The 22,856-nt window shown below is 39.1% G+C and overlaps 1 long non-coding RNA gene across 1 annotated transcript; it reads right to left on the minus strand.

Annotated features, from left to right (window-relative positions):
* Positions 1-375: 375 nt before the first annotated feature.
* Positions 376-22,731, minus strand: LOC309630476. The gene is made up of 2 exons (XR_014245691.1): positions 17,974-22,731; positions 376-8,690 (listed from the first exon to the last, which is right to left on the minus strand). It is a non-coding gene; the product is annotated as an uncharacterized lncRNA (long non-coding RNA).
* Positions 22,732-22,856: the final 125 nt, after the last annotated feature.

Consider the following 22,856-nt stretch of genomic DNA (forward strand, 5'->3'; position numbering starts at 1 on the left):
ATTTTAAAAACTTGACTAGATACTTCTCTTATAATCAAGAAAGGGATATATTAGTTTAAAACTCAATTTAAAATGACATACAGGGCTTCCCTGGTGGCGCAGTGGTTGGGAGTCTGCCTGCCGGTGCGGGGGACACGGGTTCGAGCCCTGGTCTGGGAGGATCCCACATGCCGCGGAGCAACTGGGCCCGTGAGCCGCAATTGCTGAGCCTGCGCGTCTGGAGCCTGTGCTCCGCAACGAGAGGCCGCGACAGTGAGAGGCCCGCGCACCGCGATGAAGAGTGGCCCGCGCTTGCTGCAACTGGAGAAAGCCCTCGCACAGAAACGAGCACGCAACACAGCCATAAATAAATAAATAAATAAATAAAATTAAAAAAAAAAAATGACATACAAAATTTGGTATATAACATAATATACACACATAAGAGAAAGACAATGATGATAACGCTAAATTTTAATGATGGTTATCTTCGCTGGTGGCATAAGAGCCTTTTCTCCCTTCTAATTTTCTATATTTTTCAATCTTCAATAACAACATTTTAGTACTTTTAAGTATTAAGTAAATAACATAAATAACATTTAATGCTGGAAGCTTCTTTCATTTTAACCCAAACTACTTTAACGCAGGCAGTAAGGGTATGTATAGGAGGCTGCTGTATGCAGGTAGCCAATAGCAAGTATATTTAGGAATAAAGCTATGGAAGGGCCTGTGCTAATTCCTCCAACTTCAATTCTCCTCCAGCCCATTGGGTGGCAGCCTTTTGGTTTAGTTGGGATTTACAGCATCTCCAGCTTTGGGGACTGGTCCTGGCGTGTTAAATTGATTAGGGTAATCCCATTTCCCTTAGCACCGGCACTGGTTCAGGAACAGATGAATCATGGCTGAGCCAGTCAATGCACGGCATTCTCTGGTCATAGTCACTGGCTCAGGGGTGGTCCAAACTCCTTAGGACTGGAATTTGGATCCTGGTTTCAGGAACTGCATTCTTTCTCACTATGTGGATCTCTCACTATGTGCAGCCACATTGAAGAGGTAGCCCAGAGACAAAACCAAAACACAGAGGAGGGTAAAACAGAAAGAATCATAGAAAATTAGAGCCAAGTCTGTTTAAATAATACCCTACGCCCACCACAAGATCTAGACTTTTCACTTATCTGAAACAATAAATCACCTTTATTGTCTAAGCAGGAGTTATCAAACTTTGCAAGCTAAAGTATTTTACCTAACAGCATAGCAAGAGAAAATTTTGACAGTTTCATATGTATCAGGCATATTATGCATGTTATCTCACTTAATCTGCACAAAACCACTCTGTTACATTTTAAGGTCAGGAAACTAGTGATAGTAATGATGGTAAATTACCCAAGGTCAAAACCCACAATAGTTTTGCTAACTTTGATTTTGCTAAGAACATTGTTTAAAAGTACCATGTTTTATCACAACAATTTCATAAAGGGAAGAACATTCCAGTAAAAAATTAAGATAGCCATGGTCTGAGAACAAAAGACAGTCCTTCCCAAGAAAGGACTGTTGCTATCATGACACAAATATTTTCACTTCAGCAGGTGAAATCTCCGTCATGGGTGGGTGCTGGGCCAGCTGCATAAAATGTCATATTCTGATTCAGCAAGACTTAAGGTCTGGAAATGGAGTTTTTCGACAGTACTCCAGGCAATTCTGATGAGTAGCCATGGTGAAGAACTACTCTTCCGGGAGACATAGGTATTCTTCAACTGGAACAGGTCCCTATTGCCTGCTTTCCCCACAAGTTTCTTTCCTGTTCTCCAATCTGCTTCTATTTGCACTTCAGGCTATACACCTCAGCCTGGCAGATCCATGAATCATGTCTCCTCTGGCCCTCAGTTTCTAATAACTAAACATCATTTCTCTTTCTCTTGTTGCCTCAGAAATTACCTCATTCCATTTTGATAATTGTTTTCTTATTCAAAATTACTCAGGGAAGAAAGGAAATCTTCTCTATGAGCCATCAACCACAAGCTCACAGAAAGGAAACAGTGACATGCCTATTCCCAGAGACCTCACACCTCAGGTACTTACCTTGGAAAGTGAACAGCAGTTCAACCTGATCCAAAATAATTTATGATTGCAACCCGCATCAATAATTTTATCTGACTATATCATATTCTTTGGAGGAATGGGATTATATTGCATTTTGAAAATAAATTTAATGATTCATATGGTCTGATGATAATACAATTCAGGTCACTAAAGAATTGTTCAATAATTGATGCTTTCTACGTTCTTTTTCCCACAGTTTCCAAGATCAAAGACTTATTGTGTTCATTTCTAGAGCTCAGCTATTGTTCCCTTTCCCTTCCTCTTATTCTCTCTCTAGCCCTTTTTCTCCCTTCTCCCTCCTCTGCACCTTGCCTCTGCTACTGATATTTCTGGCATCTGTCCCTCACTCTGTTAACCTTCCCAAAGTGAGAAGATCTGATTATGTTTGTCTGTCATTACCTAATAAGTTGCATTCCTACTGGGCAGCTTTTGGCTCAGGTACTGATCCCTTGGTCTAATCAATAATGATCACGGTAGCAGGACTGGTTTCATTCTAAGCACTCGGCTTCTTTTCTCCAAAGGTTTTAGTAGAGGAAGTGTAGCTGGCAAGTCCTCTGAGGCCCCATAACCCACTGAGTACAGTCTGGCTTAGCAAACACCTGAAAAATTCCCAAGCAAGATTTGGCTAAGGAGAGAAAGAGAGAGAGCAAGTAATCATGCGTAATGACTGCTCTACCTTTCTTCTTTAAAACAGGGAAATGACAGTATTGTCTAGATCTTCTCAGCCACATGTTGGGTGGGGGGTTGGGGGGAAAGCCCAGACAGGTATTTATTTGCAAATTTAACAACCTCAGAATGAATGCCTGAAGGTGTGAGAACTTGACTCCCTGCTTTCACTTGTCTTCATAGCGTGATGTGACTCCCGTCAACCTCTGCAGTCCCTTCTCTCACTCTTCCTCACAAACAGAATGCCCAACTCTATTTGCAGTTCTCTGATTGTTCCATACACTTGCAGAAGCAGCTCCCTCTGCCTTTTCAACCTTTCCAAACTTTATTCACCTGGCCAACTTCTACTTGAATTCCAGATTCAACATAAGCATGATCTCCGTGAAGTCTCATGAGTGTTCTTGGTAGCTTCTGTGGGAGACACCATTCCTTGCCAACGAAAGGCCAATCCTCTTTTTATTCTTTCAAATGGAGCCCCAGATTTGTTCAGAAATCAGGCAACAGTCTCTAGTTCTCAGGAAATATGGCTTCAGCAGCTGGTCCAAGGACTGTCATGGGACCAATTTGGAGCCAAGAAGATGTTAAGAGAAGTCTGTTGAAGAGTTTTCTCTCCTTGATGAGAAGACAATGTTCAAGGATATTGCCCACACACCTCCTGCTTCCTGCATTTGAAACATGCTTTTGCTGAGACAAGGGTGCCAGAACACTTTTATGCTGCAGCCATCATTTGACATTGAGGAGAAGGCCAGCGGCATTGCAGAGATAGCAGCCTTAATGTCATTAAGCCACTGAGCGAAAATTTGTTGACGCCACTGCTAGTTGATTTTTTTGTTGCTTGCAGCTAAGAGCATTCCTAACTGCTACCTCCTCTGTGCACATATGCGATCACTGAAGTGTCCCCGTCACCTCCTTAGAATCAGTTCTGCCTGAGAGTAAAAAGACCTTCACTCTTAAGGAGTATTATATCAATGATGATAGGAAAGCATTTGTAATAGGGTATATTTGGGCACATGCTTACAAGACCAATAAAAATAAGGCAGCTACACTGGCAAAAAGATCTCAAGCTATCATTAAGTGGTAGAGTTTAGTATAAATCCAAATTGACCAGGCAAATTGTCTTTGCAGTATGCCTGCATACAGAAATATGAGAAAGAAAATTTTTAGCTGAGTAGAAATTAAAAAAAAAAATTCTGCTCTAATGATTTTCAAAGTCTCACAATAAGAAGACCAAACCTCACATTATGGGAGCCAAAAATCATCCATCATCAGCTATATATGTTTCTTGGTCTATATTATTTCTGTCCCAGACATTGTAAGTCTGGACTTCTCCCAGAGAAGAGAACTGTCATCCTGTCACATGATTGCAATTGGCAAGTCTTACCAAGAAAGTTTGGCAGATTCTTAGAACAGGACTAACATATGTTTTATATATGTGTGGGTAGGTGTATATATAGCCATCCATCTACATACATATATGTACACTTATTTATTTATAAGTCTTAGTTAAAGTTAGAAAAATTAATTTAGATGCCTATGGATAAGTCACACAAATTAGCACTAGTTTAAAAGGAATTAGTATAAATCTAAAAGAAATCATTCTGATTTTTTAAAGTAAAAATGCCTATGCCAATTTTAAAAGTAGAACATCATGTTAATAACTTTTATCTTTAGGTTATTGCTCATTTATATCAATGATTCATTCACTCATTCAACAAGTGTTTATGAAATCAACTACAAAGACATATATAAGACACAAAGACAAAGTCCTTGCCCTTGAGAATCCTATCGTCTAGCAATAGACAGAAAAAAAAAAAGGAAATAGTTCATTCATTCAATCATTTGAGAAATCATTATTGAGGATCCTCTATGCCTGTCACATGCGCTGATAATATGAAGGTGAAAAGACAGAGAAGACACCTGCTTTCACAGAGCTTATGTAATACTGAGGAGAGAAAAACAGTAAACACACACCATCAACATATATACACATAATGGAGTGATAAATGCAACGTAGAGACTTCAAATAGAATAAGATAAAGAGTACCTGTGTGACTACTTTTAAATATGTGGACAGGGAATACTCCTCTTAGAAAACATCTTAGTGAAGGCCCAAGAGACCACTGGAAGAGGATGTAAGGTGAAGTGAGGGTCTTTTTCCTGCTATTGTTGCTACTGTTGCTGTAGTAGAAGTAGTAGTTGTTGTTGTTTTGTGTGTGTGTGTGTGTGTGTGTGTGTGTGTGTTTGAGAAAGGAGTTACTAGAGGTGGTTTATGACAATGGGTGTAATTGAGTGAAGACTGATGATTCAGGAGAGGATGAGGAGATAATTGAGAAATGGAGACCCTGAGGGTCTCCAGAGAGAGGGAATGGGATCCAGAGTGCAACTAGAGGGGTGTTGCAGTTATGGCAGCAGAGATGATTGCTCTGTCATAAAACAAAGCAGGCACAGGACAGGCACAGAGCAAGGTGAGTAAACAGTTTTAGGTTGGAAAGGTAAAGGAATTCTTATCGAATTACTTCCATTTTCTCAATAATTTATGAAGCAATGTTATATGCTGAGAGCATGGAGAGTAAAAGGGGTTAGGAGATTCAAGGAGTAAAGACAAGATATTAAATTATCATTTTGAAAAGTGGGAATGTAAAAGTCCTGTAAAAGTAATATGATAGAACTTGACTACCGCAATAGTTAATTTTATGTGTCAATTTGACTGGTGCCCAGATAGTTAGTGAAACATTATTCTGGGTGCATCTGTGAGGGTGTTTCTGGATGAGACTAACATTTGAATCCATAGACTGAGTAAAACAGACTGTCCTCCTCAGTGCAGTGGGCGTCATCCAATCCACTGAAGGCCTGAATGGAACAAAAGGGCTGAGGAAAGGAGAATTCACTCTCTCTGTCTTACTGTCTTGGAACTGGGACATTGGGCTTCTGCCTTTGGACTCTGGACTCAGTCTTGGACTGGAACTTATATCATTGACTTTCCTGGTTCTCAGGCATCTGGACATGGATTGGAACTACACCATTCACTCTCCATGGTTTCTAGCCTGCCAACTACAGGTCTTGGGACTTCTCAGACTCCGTAATCATATGAGTCAATTCCTTATTATCACCCTATCTATCTACTACCTATCTATCTATCTACCATTGGTCTCTTTCCCTGGAAAATCCTAATACAACTACCGGTCTGAGATTTATAGCCAGCATTTAAAGTGATACTGGCTGACATAGCTATTGTGTCTTCATCAATGTTCAGTTGTTTAGGTGTATGGGGACTATTGGGTGAAACCAGGGTTGCAGCTCGGCCAGGTGAGACAGGGTGGCAGAAAGGAGTGAAGGGTGTTGTCAAAGAGTGGCTTGATATTGTATTATATGAATGTATTATATAATTTAAGCTGGGTACAGAAGGAAGAGAGGATCTGGGGAGGGCAGATTGATAGTGATACAGTCACAAACCCAACAGCTTGGAACATCTTAATGAAGTCAAAATGTTGCTGTGTACGTGTACCTGGTTTAATGAGCTGTTTAGGAGAGAGTGGCATGCTTGAACTTGAAACTTTGGAGATGATGGATTTACTGATGATCACAAGGTCAAAAGTATGACCATAGGAGAAAGTGACTGAGGATGGGTGAAGAATAACATCATTCTGTCGTAAGGTGGGGAGTTCCAGAAACTGAGAATTGAAGGTACTGGATGTATTATCCACGTGGATGCTGAAGTCAGTGAGAAGGAAGCCTAGGAGAATAATGGTAGAATAATAAAAAGACAGTGATCCAGGTGCTAACTTCATCAAATAATGAAGGCAACTGAGTTCTCTAGAACTCAACAAAGCGGGGGAGAAGGTGACAAAGTCTGATGGCACAAACTTCACAGAGCTGAGGGTTTGGAAGGATGAGGCAAGGAGAACACTGACTCCAGGATCAGACCTGTAGTTAGGTAGGATGTAAAAGAAAAACAGCCCATGCTGACTACAATGCATCAGAAGTGATTTCAGCAGAGCGCATCCAGGTTTTACTTGGAGTAAGAAATCAAAGAGCTGAAGCTGAGGAGGCACACAGGTCTGGTGCTGCTGGACTCTTAGCTCCAGGTGGCAGAGTAGACGTGATGGCAGAAGTGAAAGAGCAGGTCAGGTGAGTGGATGTAAAGAGTCAGATGAGGATGAAGGTCTAGGCTAGGGGTCAGCAAACTTTCTCTATAAGGAGCCATCTAGTAAATATTTTAAGCTTTGCAGGCCAGATGGCCTCTGTCACGACCACTCAACTCTGTCTTTTTTGTGTGAAAACAGCCATAGACAATATGTAAAGAAATGGGCTTGGTTGTGTTCCAGTAAAACTCTATTCACAAAAACAGGCAGTGGGCTAGATTTGGCCCATGGATTAAAAAAAAGAGCAGGTAATTAAAGTGAGCTTGAGCTCCTGATGATGTTCGAGGTAAGAGGCAGAAATGTGGGTCAAAACAGGTGTTTGACACCTTCCTCGAGAAGGAGGATAGCCACTTTAAGATGGGAGGTGTGAAGCTACCAAGCATCTGTTGGCATCTGCAGCTCCCAGGTGTGTCAGCTGGGGATCAGAGAAGACCTTGACATGGAACTGCTGGGATGGGCAAGAAGCATTAGTCTGGGTGGGGAATCTGCTTTTTGAGTGGCCCCAGTGTAATCAGGATGGTAAATGGGTCTCATCTGGAGCTAAAAGCTTGAGACTACCTCTTCTCCAGGATGTTCAGTGCTGTTGACTCCAGTGAGCTGACTCCAGTTCAAGGAGAAAGGGCAAAGCAAGGTTTCATGTAGGTAGAAACACATTGAGTTTCTAAAGAGAGAAGATACAATCATTGGTAAATATGGGAATGGGCAAGGTTTTCTTACTCCACTCATGTCTGTATCCCCAAACTCAATCACTAAGTAGTCAGTTCTGGTTCTCCAATGTTTAAAGATGATGAAGCAGCTTCCAAAAATCAAGTAGGCTTTTAGATTTTGTTAGACATCAAATTGTATTTTTGAGGGCCTGGTGTTTTGCATCAGACTCAGAGTCACTCACCAGTCACTCATTATGACAGTACCTTGAACTCAATCTACAGAAACAATTTTAAAAGATATCTGGCCTGATAAAAAAGAATGAAATATTGTCATTTGCAGCAACATGGAATATCATACTAAGTGAAGACAGTGAAAGACTAATATTGTACTATATCACTTATATGTGGAATCTAAAAAATAGTACAAATGAGTTTATTTACAAAACAGAAACAGACTCATAGAACAGAAAACAAACTTATGGTAACCAAAGGGGAAAGGGGGGGAGGGATAAATTAGGAGTATAGGATTAACAAATAAACACTACTATATATAAAATATATAATCAACAAGGATTTACTATATAGCACAGGGAACTATATTCAGTATCTTGTAATAACCTCTAATGGAAAAGAATCTGAAAAAAATATATATATATGTATGTATACTGACTCACTTTGCTGTATACCTGAACCTAATACAATATTGTAAATCAGCTATACTTCAAAAAAAAAAAAATTCCTGGATTGAAGTTCACTGCAAATACTAAGTAAACTCTCTACCTAGAGATGGTCTCTTGGATGTTCATTTTTAATAACTCTTGAACAACCCCCATTTCTTTTTTTATTTTTTAATTAATTAATTAATTAATTAATTTTATTTTTGGCTGCATTGGGTCTTCGTTGCTGCACGCAGGCTTTCTCTAGTTGCGGCAAGCGGGGCTACTCTTCGTTGCAGTGCGCGGGCTTCTCATTGCGGTGGCTTCTCTTGTTGCAGAGCATGGGCTCTAGGGGCACGGGCTTCAGTAGCTGTAGCACGCGGGCTTCAGTAGTTGTGGCTCGCAGGCTCTACAGCGCAGGCTCGGTAGTTGTGGCACACGGGCTTAGCTGCTCCGCGGCATGTGGGATCTTCCCGGACCAGGGCTTGTACCCATGTCCCCTGCATTGGCAGGCAGATTCTTAACCACTGTACCACCAGGGAAATCCCACAACCCCCATTTCTAAAAGATATTTTTAAAACTCCAGCCCACTAATTATGCCCTACAGAATTGGACCAAACATTATTGATGCTGCTGTTTTTTTTGTTGATATTATTAAAACAGATTCTCGAAATGTTTAAATTATTCCCTGATAATAAAACAAGTAGCACTTTATAGGGAGATATTAACTCTTTAGGACCCCAGAGTGTAATTTATTGTTCTTTGCTAGTAATCTAAAGGTATCTAATGTGCTTCTTAACAGTAAATTGGGCCCTGGGATACTGGTTTATTGCTTAAAACTTGTAAGGTTTCTGTTTTACTAATGACAAAAGAAATGGGACTGTCTTTTAAGAGCATACTTCATTTGATCTTACTGAAGAAAACCACAAAAAATGGTTTGATTCAATTAAAGTACATTAGTGTGAAAACCTTTTTCCTTTATTTAAGCCATCTCTTCCTTATAGGAAATATATATTGTAATCAAAGGCATTTCATGGTGGATTAAATAAAATTTGATATTCATTTAGCAATTATTATATGCAGAGTCTTAGGGAAACAAAGTCTTACATATTCTTGGTTTACTTAGGCATATTTATATAGAACCTATATTTGAGACCAAGAAAAATCAACAAGGTAGAAAGAATATTTGAATATATATTGATATAAATTATGTAAATAATAATAGCAGTTCCCAATTACTGAACCTTTACTATTTCTCAGCATTATAGCAATAATTTTACATGCATTCATTTATTTACTTCTCACTACAACCTTATAGGGTGGGTAATGGTATCCCATCTTAAAGATAAGTAAATTGTGACCACCAGCTAGTGAGTGTCAGAGCTGAGTTTCAAAACTAGATCCATTTGACTGCAAAGCCCTTGATCTTAATCTGTATCTCATTTTGCTTCCGAAACACACATTTTAAGCTGGGTAGAATCAATAAGTAAAAGCCTGTTATTGTTGGATATGGATTTTTGCCACTTTTGACAGACAGAAAGATATGACATTTCTACTGCTGGCAATAGGTCTTCAAGAGTTCCTCTTAAAAATGCAAATCTGTACTATTAGAAGAATAACATATTAAAAAAATAAACATTTTTAAGCTCTTAACACGTGTGTCCTTGCAAAATCATAAAGGAATGGGACAAGGGCAGGTAAGTTTTGATAAGGTTAACGAGTGATAGGTATGGAGTAAGGGAGGAGCAACCCCAAGCAGGGGTAGGGAGCACTCCCTCCAGGAAATAGGCAGCATGAAAGAACCGGGTATGTATGGTAGGACTCCTAACAAGGGAAAAGATGAGACAACATCGAAGACAAGATTTTATAGCTCCATAATTTGCACAAGGCCAATATTGCTGCTTCTATTTAAAAAGTCAACGGTATGCCATTAGCAAGTATGATAAAATTGATTTGTATGAATTCAAAAACTATAGTAGCTGCTCTAAGCAATGACTGAGTTATAATCGCTACTGTCAAAGAGCTTATAATCAAAGAAGCATTTTTTCCCCCTTTCACACCCATTTGCTCCACCATTCTTTACATAATGTCAGATTTTACCCATGATCTCTTGCAACATGATTCTGAATTAGCCTTATACCCAGAACAGGGATGCTAAGAGAATTGATTGCTAATTAGTTCTGCTGCTCCTTCTCGTTGCAGTTACATTCTTAAGTTAGTATACTCGTCGATATATGACTCATTCGCAAAACTTAACTGCAATTTTAGTTAAATACCTAGTTACCATCATTGTAATGCTAATAATTATAAGGATGATGATGATGACAATAATAATAAACTGAAGTGGTTTTAGGGTTAGAAATGTGAGTCTAAAAACGCTATCTTCATGATCTGTGTTTATCCTACATCAATAATTTTGCATCAGATTTGCTCAATTTACAAATCAAAAATAGATTTTTCTGTCAGCAAAGACTAGTCTTGTATCTGAAAATCAAGCACAGCTTGTACATCATCATTAACCATAAAGGCTCTGAAATCAGAACTTAGCTGCCAATTTTGTTGATGATGCATAAGACGAAATCGAGTACAGCTGGCTCTTCTGTCCTATGCTAGCTCTGCAGTACTGACATTAGTGAAAAATCTGTTTGTTTTTTGTTTCAGGAAATTAAATAGCTATGACTAAAATGCAGCAGAGGGAACAGATATATCTGGGTAATAAACAGGTTCTATTTTTATTTTTTCCCTTGAAAATTCACTTTGATTATCGCAACACTAATTTGACCAACTGCAATGACCTCAAAGAAAACATGTGAAACTTAAAAAAAAAAAACCTAGAGGAACCCATTTTTTTGATAAATGGGGACCAAATTACACAAATCATTTATAATTTAAAATCCACTGAGTAAATATAATTTTCTCAATGATTATTCCTCCTAATAGAGTGTCTATAGGAAGATTACACCTTTAAAAAAAATAGATTTATTTGCTGACATGTCAACTGCCTTTTCAGAATAGGCATTTCATATGATTTAGGCCCAACTTTAGTACCTTCGTGGTGGAGAAATAAACCAATTTCTAAATATTTCCTTAAAATGAGGAAATGAGAGAATTTTCAATAAGGCAATATTAAGTTATGGCATAAAACTAAATTCTAGATCCCTAAATTTATTGGAAGTTGTTGAATCAAGGAGATCCTCCAGGCAAGCATTAAATATGCTGTGCCAGCGTGGGGTTGAAGTAAGGACTGAACACACACACGTTAACTGCCGCTACTTCAGGAAATCCTGTGAAAGAAATCTTAAGGACATGTTTTTTAAGACACACACCCACAAAAAAAAAAAAAGACAGAGGAAGATAGGAGATAATAGCAACATACTTTTGAAAACTGGAAAATAAGTGAATGAAACCTGAGAGACTTAGCAGACCTCAGAGAGGGGAAACTAAGCTAGTAATGGGGAAAGCTGAGAAACATCTCCATTAATACAACAGAATTTTCCAAAGGTTCAGGAAATAATAGCCCAGGTACTTCCAAAACTGAAAGTGAAGGAGGGAAGGTCGGTGCTACAGGAGTATTCGGTGAAAGCTGACCGAGAAGCAATCATCCTCTTTGATCTCCTTCCCAGCCCAATGCCAGTGGGAGACTAACTCTCCTTACCTTGGAATAAGGCCCTGTGGTTATTCTGGACTAATAAAGGCCAGGCACAGTTGAAGACTTGAATATTCTATTGAAAACACCACCTCAAGCACCTTCCCCACTCAGCTCCCAGGACGCTGGCAGCCAAATCTTGACCCTCCACGAAGGAGACAGGTGGACTTTTCTCTAGTACCTGGCCATGCCACCTAGAAAGACCTAAAAGTATTGCTAACGAGGATGCCCAACAAACAGGCTTCCCAGATCACCTTGCAGTAAAGCTCAAGATCAGTGAGTTCCATGTGCATGTATGCATTCAGAGCTCCCAATCAGCTTTTAGTTTTTCATTCTTAGTCAAAAGCAGAAAATCAAGGATTATAAGACATCTGAGAAAACCTCTAATATGGAGGTGCTGGGGGCCTGGGGAAGGAAGGAATAGGAGTTGTTATTAAATGGATACATATTTTTAGTTTAGGAAGATGAAAAAGTTCTGGAGGTGGATGGTGGCGATGGCTGCACAACAATGTAAACGTACTTAATGCCACCGCACTGTACACCTAAAATTGGTTAAAACAGTAAATTTATGTTATATATATTTTGCCACCATAAAAATAAATAGAAAAATAAAATATATAAGAATGTCAGTTGGAAAATAAAGGTGAGGAATTTTCTCAAAAAATATAGCAGAAACGAAATAAAAACAAGTAGAAAGGCGATAGGAAATTGATGGACCAGTCCAGGAGGTCTAATATATAATATATAATGAATATATCTTCAGAAATGGAGATAAAAGAAAGCATACAAGAGGAAATCATTAGTGAAATAATTCAAGAAAATTCTCCATAACTGTAAGACATTAATTTCCAAAATGAAAGGCCTATTCAGTGCTCAATATAACAGATGAAAATAAAATCACATCAGGGCATATCATTGGAAAATTTTAGAACAGTGAGGACAAAGAGAAGATCACCAAAGTTTCCAGAGAGAAAAAAATTGGGTCAGAAATCACAATGGCACCGTATTTCTTAACAGTAAGACCGGAGCAATGCCTTTAACTGTCTGAAAAAAAGTTTTTCCCACCTAAAACTGTATTATCAGCCAAACTGTTAATTAGATTAAAGAATTAAAGAGATTTTCAGAAATGTAGGATCTTTAAAAATTTACCTCCTAGACACTTTTGTTCTGGAGCTATTGGAAGATATATTCTGAGAGAAAGAGAATGTGTGTTGGCGGGGAGGAGGAGTTGGGGGGAACACTAAGAAAAAGAGGATTACATGTGCCAGAGGGTACAGGGGCTCCAACACAAGAGAAAGGGGAAGAGAAGCCCTAGATAAAGAGGACAGGATTACAGGCTAACTGTGGTTCACCGTGCATACAGGCCAAACTCCATACTGGACCTCCTTAGACAATTTTTGGTGAGGACAGGGCAAGGCTCTTTATCCATAGCCTTCCTTCCCTCCACACAGAACAGCTGTGCATAGAGAAAAGTGGTAGAATTACTTTAAATCATAATGGTATATGAGGCAATAAAAGAGTATATTCCTGACTTAAATTGTTACACTGAATGCTGTCAGCCGTATTTGCAAGACCCTTCTGATCCCTGCAGACTACAATGCAGAAGAAAATACAAATCTGCCTAAATACATTAAATTCTCTCATATGGACATTCTCCTGCATAGGCGTCTGTATGTGTGTGTGCTTGGTGTGTATGTAAAATCTCTGAAGGGATATACAAGAAGTTGATGACATATTTGCTTCTGGGGAAAAAAAGTGGGGGGCTGGGCAAAGGGGGATAAAGAAAGCTTACTTTTCAAGATTTATCCTTTTGTTCCTTTTGAATTTTTATCACAATTCAAAAATGAATAAATTACATTCTTTAAAAAAGTATAGTTTCAAGCAAGAAATTCAATTTCTAGGAGTTTATACTAAAGAAATATCTATCCTTAAACCAAATGATGTAGGTGCAGGGATATCTTTGTGTTAGCAAAACTTTGGAAACAACTTAAATATTCATTCACTTGGTACTGATGAAATAAACTATGTATATCCCTGCAAGGGAACAGTATGCAACCAGAAAACATAATTTAAAAGCCCTTTATGTACTGATACAAAACTATCTCCGAAATAAGTGGTTAAGGAAAAATAGACAAGATACATACTTAAAAATGTGTGTGAGCTCACATTTGCTTGTATACATGTAGACTATCTCTGGGAGAAAATACAAACATTTTATAATATTAGTTTAGCCTGAACTGCATGGCAGGGGAACAGGGATATGACAGAAATTATTCTCTGTACATAATTTTGTACCTTTTGAACTTTGAGCCATTTTAATATGTTACCTTCGAAAACCAAATTGAATTACAATTTTGAAAATGTGGGGCATTTTCAAATAGCCTAGGTTATTTTCATCTCGATTCTTTCTTTTTTCTCTCTTGCAAAGCCAGTATGAGATCTTCCATCTAATGATAACACTCTGGTTGTAGCTCTGCAATGCTTAAGAAATAAAATCTGTTACTCCTGCTGGGATCAGAACAGTTGTCAGCATATGTGGGCAGCAGTGGGTGAAGAGCTTTTGGATTTAAGGCATATAAACGAAATACCAAAGTTGAATGTATTATAACAACATTGTTGATATAGGAGAAATCTTATACTAGTGTCACTTATGAAGACATCAGTGATGTACTTCTCTATGATACAGATGAGGACAAGACTCTATATATCAGCTTCATGCTATCCATTCAATCAAGATAGACCAAAGATATGAAAAGAGAGGGATAATCGGAGCTCCAGACTGGATTTCAAAGCTATGTCTGGGTCCCTTTTCAATAGCATGACTTACTGGGATAGAGGAGCATATTTTCTGTTTCCTCCTTTCTCTTCTACATATTTATAAACCATCACGCATATTAGAAATGTGGGTATGAACTTAACTTTATAGAAGACTTTTTAAAATGCTAAGAATAACTAACTTTCAGGAAATTAAGTGAGCTTTGTGTGTAAAAATGCCCCCGATGTAATGTGATAAAGACAAGGTGCAGTGGTAAAGATCCTTGCCCAAGAATTGGTCCATTTGTATCCAGTGGTTTAGAGACCCCACCATGCTCTCTATCATATCCCATATTACTCTCTCTGGATTCATCTAGGATCAGAAATATTTGATGAGATTATGGAATTATTAAAAAAGCATATCCCACAAGCCTTTGACTATATGAACATTTAATTTCCCAAACAAAACTGACAGATTTTCCAGGACATCACTGCTTCTACTGTGTTGCCATCTGTCTCAATACTGAAAACTTGAGTAATCTTTAAGTGGGTAAATCTTTAAATGGAATCCTCTTAGCATGACAAATGACTTTAATGGCACCTCTTAATGACTTTAGTGGCACCTCTACTAGCTTTGAATACCTACGTCTTCAAATGAAAGGTGCAACTTCCAATAGAAAACCCAAGGACAGTAAACAAGCAGAAAGAAGGTTTTTACAGGAGGTTCTGGCCAAGCACTGGGGAAGGTCAAGGGCCAGCACTCTTTAGAAACACAACCATGGCAGTTGTGTGGAGTAGGACCAGGCCAGGGCAAGGAATCAACTGGTGACAGGAGACGACATAGTCAGCTGTTGCCAAAATCCAAGTAAAAAGTGACGAAAGGTGAAAGAAGAGCGAGGAAATAGATTTTGAGGGGAAGGGAGTGGGGGGACACAGTGTTTAGAGTTAAAATGGGCAGGAAGCTCTGACACCTCTGGCAAAGAAAGTTTTTGCCCCGCTCTCCTGAGCTATCTGCTCAGCCAAAGCTCTTTCAGGGCCTTGCTCTCCTCCACGAGCCTTCAGAGGCCACCACTCACTTCCCTGCTGCTTGTCAGAAGCAGGGACCACAACCCTGGTCTCAGGGAGGTGCCATGTGCAGAAGGTTATACTTCCCGATGCTGTTCTTCTTTTCCTTGATTGTCCCATACACCCACCACTCAAGTCTGTGCAGGTGTTAATAACGACTGAAGGTTAGAAACAAATGAAGGAAATCACAACATAGAAGACAGATTACAAACTGTTCACTAAATAAAACTTCCCAACCGGTCAAAGGAAAAGAGCAACAAAAAACCTTACTACTTACACAGAGATCCCCTTAAGAGCATATCCCGAACTCCTAGCCTTTCTTCCTTGTCTCAAGTCCCCCGTCTCAAGGTCCACTGTTATTGACTCTCCCCTTAGAAAATACCTCTCTTCATATCTCTACAGTACATATACCACCTTACGCCCTACTCATGGCGTTTAATCTCATGGAGGGCCCAGCCCCTTTCCCAACCAGTGCAACCACAGGATATTATTTGTAGCAACACCCTTCCCAAAGCCTGAATTAGGCAGTGTGAAATAATACTACAGAGGGTCTCTAACACCACAGCTCCTGTGGAATTTGCATTTCAATCTGTACCTATTGGTAGCAGTGGAGATTTGCCACCTCATTCTTCTTGCTCATCCACTGGATTCTACATATCTATGCATATCTCCCAAAGGCAAATAATAATTATCAAAGACAGTTCACATTAAGGAAGAGAAACATTTTCCTAAAAACATGATCTGCACTGAGTCTACCCTAAATGGAGACAACTGGCTACATTTTTATTCAGAGTTATGTTGATTCTCACTTTGTTCATCCTCCTGCTTCTAACCTTGCCCAGATTCCTATAGGTCTGTAAGAAACAGGATGCATTACATAACCTTTTCAAGTGACAGCAACTCCCTTCCTACACAAAGATGTTGAAATCATGGAATTATTAAAGAGTATAGATATAAATGTCGTGTGTGTGTGTGTGTGTGTGTGTGTATAAAGTTGGTGGAGGGTCTTTTTCCAATTATAATTAGCTTGGCTCTTTCAAGCCTCTGATTTCATTTGCTACTTGAACTCATGTTTTGGTTCTTGGCTATAATAAAATATTCTGTGATCACAAATATTGCATAGTTCTGGGGAGCAAACAGACTTGCACAGGAAATAAAATACTTAAAGGAAAAGAAGGTCTTAAATTTGAAAAAGAGAAATTTAAGGTAGTCAAATTGAAAAAATGAGAATTCTTAAACTTTGTAATATAAGGTTATAATCTGTGCAAGAATAAAATAAAGAATGCTATCATATGATGCGTTCTGATAAAATTTAACCTTTCACTCTCTTAGAATTTATAACTTTGCTATTCCTGTTACTGTGGTAAATATTTTAATTCACAAGGATTAGGTGGACTCTAAGATTCCAGCTATAAAAATGTATGACTCCTTCTGCTTCCACATTCATTTATTTCATGTATTCAATAATTTCCACTATTCACAAATAACTGTAGATAGCCTAATGGCCAGGTCCTAAAAATTCCAAGACAAATTAGAGAGAATTCTTGCCCTCATGGAGCTTGGTTTAATAGGGGAGACAGAGAAATAAACAAAAAATTGCATATGGGTCACAACAGAAGGATGTACAGAGTGTGACAAGTAAGTGATCAATTTTAGAGTATGTGGGTGGGAGGTATAATAAGCAGGGTAGTGTTGGTGTCAGGCAAAATTTCACAGAAGCTAAAGCCCCTTAACTGGGGATTGAAAGGTAGACAGTATGGGAAGTTCATTCCAGCCTGAGGAAAGAGCTAGTGCAAAGGTACTAATACATGAAGCAACACAGGTAATTTGGGATTAGTCTAACTAATCCTGTTGGTTGACTAGGAGTGGAAACTGAGGCTGAGTGAATCAAGAAATAAAGAGGTGAGAGATGTACAGGGACCAAAAAGGCTGCTGTGTTTCATGTCTCCAGCTTTTACCACTAAACTCTCTGTTGCGGTGGTAGAGGGTTTAATGTCTCTGTGGCAAGAAGAGTCTCACCCTCCCTGAAGGTTTAACCCAAAATGGGCATTCCCATTTGATTTTGACATGCCACTTCCTATGTGATAATATGAAATGCTCTCTCCCCCTGCCCAGTAGCAGTAGCATAATAAATTATATCCTAAGTGTATGCATCAGTATTAGTCTTCAGGTAAGTTCTGTACTTACTATATCCCAGCACTAAGGCCTTGAACAGGTAGGTATTAGGGATAAGTGTATCAATTAGGAGTCTTTCCAATGCAAATGACAGAAGATTCAATCCCAATTGACTTTAGCTAAAAGAGAACTGATTTACTCACATAACTTGAGAGTCTGATAGGTCTCCCTCCAGAAACAGCTTGATCCAGGCTCAAATGTCTTCAACACCCAATTCCCCTCCATCTCTTGGATCCAATTTCTCTGTGTTAGCTGCATTCTCTCGCAGACTCTTGCCTGTGGTGGCAGTTTACATCTTTCCATGCTCAAGCACAGAGAACAAAAAAAGGGAGAAATTGTTTCTGGTGGCTCCCACACATGTCCTGACCAGTCACTGTGGCTACTTGGGGTGCTGACTGGTCAATGGGAGGAAGAACTAATGTAATCGCTGGTACAGATGAATGAGGTCCAGGTAGTATTTGTGTGATGATTAATCTGCCATGACACACCTGCATGCTAGAACCATGACCTCAGGGGACTCCTTTGCTAAGTCTACCCTGGATTCTGTACTTCAGCAACTCCTCCAGTATCAGCTCCCAGCTCCTTGCTTCTTCCTCAGGAATCATTGAACATACACTGTTTCTCTCTCCCCTTCTAGGTGCCTGTGGGTATCCTCTTCCGAGATTCAGGAAAACCCTTTTCCCTCTGAAGCTCCTTCAAGATACTTAGTCTGTGTCCTGAAACCCTTTTCCCTGAGAATTCAGGATTCTATAAAACAAAGCCAGAAATACACATAGATTACTTTTGTTTGCCTTTTCTTGGGACAATGAATACCTAGCAGGAGACCTGCTTACAGAGGTGGGAAGGGAGGAGAGAAGCAATAGCAGAAAATACAGGGAGAAAAAAAAAGTGCAGACATAATTTAGATTTCAAAATATTATCCCAAGGACTCACAAACATGGCATTTCAAATTGGTAATACAGAAAGTTCCAGGTTTTTTTTCTTTTCTTCTCTATTTTCCCTTTCTCTCTCTCTCTCTCTCTCTCTCTCTGATATGAGAAAACAGAGAGACCACTGGTAAATAAGCTGGTGAATGAGTACCCCTTATACAGGATGTGTGACGTAATTGTCTTGACAAGTATTATATGCCACTCTTCTTTTTAGGATGGAATTTATATATCAGTCACAGCTAAATATAGCCCTGTTCTGACTAATGAACAGTAAAGCTTATAATATTTTGTGTTTATAGTTTTGAATATTATGACCATGGAAAATTGAGTTTTAAAAAATGTGTTGGGTTTCTTTCTGCTTTTTTGAGGACTGAACCCTTTATTAGCACTTCTAAATAGCACATTTAAAAGTAAAGAATTTCTAGCAAGAGAAAATAAAGGAATAATGGAGTTTTCCATGTATATCATCCAATAATGCCTTTCAGTAGGATGTATAGAGTCAGGCTCCAAACAGAAAAATAGAAACTGCTCTAAGTAGTCAACAGAGGGGGAATTTAATTCGAGGAATTTGTAAAAGCAGGTGACAGAAGGGAGAAGAGAACCCCAAAAGAGAACAGTGATTCTGAATAGGATAAAGCCACTACGATTCTTAAGCGGGAGGAATAAAGGGAAAAGGCAACGTTACTGGAGCCCAGGGTCAAGTCACAGGGCATTTGGCAGGAGTTAGAGCAGGGAGGCTGAGTGAGGAACATCCTGACTTTTCCCATCCTCCAGCTCTCTCCTTTCCTGCTCTTGCTTCCCACTGGTCACACCCAGCTGGCAGCCAGCTCCTAAGGGAAGGCAGGGCAACGCTGTTTGCAGGATCAGCTCCCCTGTGATATAGACCAGAAAGGGGGAGAGAAGAGTCAGGAATGGATCAGAGAGCAAATAGGCCTGGGATCCTGAACCCTCACAAAGAATTTTTTTAAATTCACTGTTAACAAATCCTGGTTTGACGTTATAATTTATACAGGAAGAACAAAGCTGTTTATAATGGATCTCATCAAGGAGTTACCAAAGGCTGTACAGCTTGGGGATAAACCATTAAAATCAGGGAAAAAAATAGAGGGCCAGTTATGTATGTATGTTCATATTTTGAACTGATGTTGGAAGCCCTGTTAATTTTGCTGAATTTAGTCAACCTTCTTTTTAAGAACACTGCCTGCCTTAATTTCTTGGCTTTTTAAATGCAGAAAGCTCCTATCTCTAAAACTTTTGTTGCCCCTTTCTTTTCATTTGAAATACTGAGAATCCATTATCACTTTATCAGTAGCTTTCTGTTTATCTATTTAAAGGTTACTGAATTTGCTAATACTATAACTTCAATGATGTTTTCCAAATGAATTTTCTATCACCAAAACCATACCGCATAGGAAAGGGTAAATGTTTGTGCTCATTTGAGGCCTCGACCTGGCTGGCACAACTCTCTAAACATAGATCAGGATTAAATGAGTAATAAGGCAAGAGTGCACAATAGTTTCTTTAATAAATTCTTCAATACTGTTACCGTAGAGGAGTCTTTTCAAAGGATTTAACTTCAGGTAGACAGAAACTTTGGAAATATTAAGAAATATCCACATTCTAAAACACTCACTGTTTAAAAAATTGTAACAAGTTTTATGGTGTCAAGGAGATCCAAATAAAAGATTTCCATATTTTCAGTCTCCTATTTTCACAAATTTCAGCATGATTGTTCTGGATTTTTTTTTTTTTTTTTGCTTTTGCTTTGAGAAAACTGGTTGTTTCACTGTACTTCTACTGGTCCTAGAACTAAGCCTTCATTCACCCCTCTAAAATTGGTCAGGTTTCAATTTTAGCCTGGATACTCTAATTCTCATTCTGTTAAACTTTTAAGGGTAAGGATAATGGAGTATGGAACTGGTCACATGAAAAAAAGGTAAGAAATAAGTGAAAGAGTTTCAATTTAAAACTATGTGACTTTATTCCTGTCCTGTGGCATGGACATATATACACTGCCAAATGTAAAATAGATAGCTAGTGGGAAGCAGCCACATAGCACAGGGGGATCAGCTCAGTGCTTTGTGACCACCTAGAGGGGTGGGATAGGGAGGGTGGGAGGGAGACGCAAGAGGGAGGAGATATGGTGATATACGTATACATATAGCTAATTCACTTTGTTATACATCAGAAACTAACACACCATTGTAAAGCAATTATACTCCAATAAAGATGTTAAAAAAAAAATGTGAGAAGTTGGAAGTTTCAGGAAAGTAGCAGTGAAAGAAAAATACCTCTTTATAAACTACAGAAGAAAGAACTTTAAGACAAAATTAAATTAAATCAGAGATACAGAATATTTTATGGGAAAGGGAGACAGATGTGCTTTTGGAACCGGGAAAATACTGGTTAACTTTTAGTTGTGATCACACTTTGGTGGTGTCTATGTGAAGCAAATGCTTTGGCTCTAAACTTGTTTCTGCCGCTTTTATGTTTTCTCCCTTCACCAACCTGGAGACAGGAGAATAAGGCAGATTCTGACTCTCTGGTGAGGGTCAATCAGATGACTTTTGCTTGTCTCATAAATACTGCTCATTGATAAACAATTTAGTGTCTTTCAATTGAAAACTTCCTCCTAAAGACCATACAAGCCAGGTTTGGGGGCAAAATTGGAGAAAGTGGTCCTAGTACATTTTGCTACTCATAATTTATTCACTCACATGGTGAATATGATGTTGGAAAGGGCCTAAGACATCATCAGACTGTAATTGTGTTTGCTGTCATGTGAATGGAGCAAAAAGTCTCAACTATTTTTCCCTCTTATTATAGTTTTAATCGTGCAGGTGAATTCATTCTTTTTCTGAAGTGGCCCCAATATATTTTCTTTCTGAAAAAATGTTCAAAATAAGAAACTGCAAGAAGACTGAATTAATTATTCTACATTTGGTTATCCTTTTCCCATGAGACACTGGGTACTCACATTAGTAACTTTATACCTGAACACAGTTATATCCTTTTAAGTCCTAGAATGCTAGTGTTGAGAGGGGCTTAGAAACCACTGGTCCTTCATTTTGAAGATGAGGAAACTGAAGCAGAGACAGACTGAGATTTCTGCAAGGTGGCACAGAGAGATACAATGAAAATAGAATTAAAACCTGAAAACCGGTCCAGTGAACCCTTCACTACACTAATTTGTCTTGATTGTGAACCAAGAGCCACTTCCTCAGCCCTTTTAACTCACTCTATCCATGCCTGGTCACTTCAAAACTTCGCTTGCTTCTGCAAACTATATATATCAGCATCCCAGAAAACCTGGAGTTCATATATCTGAGATCTTCTGCTCAAGAGGAACTACTGTCTTACTAGTCCATTAATTGATGCTTCCAGGAAGACAGACTGCCTCCAGTTGTACATGGGCACCTTAATAGGGAGGAGGAGTGTCCGGGTGTGGGACAGAATGGCCTAAATATGCAAGCAAGACAGAAAGTCCCCAGAAAGAATTTACCTATAGAGAAAGCCCCTTTTAAATGGCAGCCTTGATGACAGTCTAAGACGTTGAAAGACTATAGACTTTGGAAAATTCAAATGTTCTATGTTCAAGGCCTATGGTATGTTCAAGGCCAAAAAGACATGCAAAAAGGCTCTGGGACTGAAAGCATGAGTCCTGGAACCCATGCCCAAGCTGCTTCTACTGGGCACCCTTTATACAACTCCCCAAACGAAAACAGTAACGTAGGCCTGGCCCGACAAAAACCTATAAATGATGCCGGTGGAATTTAGGAAAGGAAGGATATAATCCGGATACAGAGTAGGATGTAGGCAGAAACCTATGAGATGCAAACACAGGCATATACTTTAAAATACGCTAGATCAGAACTTTTAAGAGGGAAGTGTTGTGTTTTGTTTTGAAGTGAGGGTATACTGCCATAAACACACCCGACCTGTATTAGAATGGGTGTGGGAAAGCAGCGGAGCAAGCATCAAGTTGTTTAAATCAGTCTGGGAGTAAGTAACACGGCGACCCATTCGCTAAACTCGTCGCCAAGTTCCCTCCCCCGGCCCGTTCCCCGGTGTGTAAGTAGCCGCCCTCCCGCTCCCGG

The sequence above is a fragment of the Balaenoptera borealis genome (assembly GCF_965194805.1).
Source record: "Balaenoptera borealis genome assembly, chromosome: 6".
Taxonomy (NCBI): Eukaryota; Metazoa; Chordata; class Mammalia; order Artiodactyla; family Balaenopteridae; genus Balaenoptera; species Balaenoptera borealis.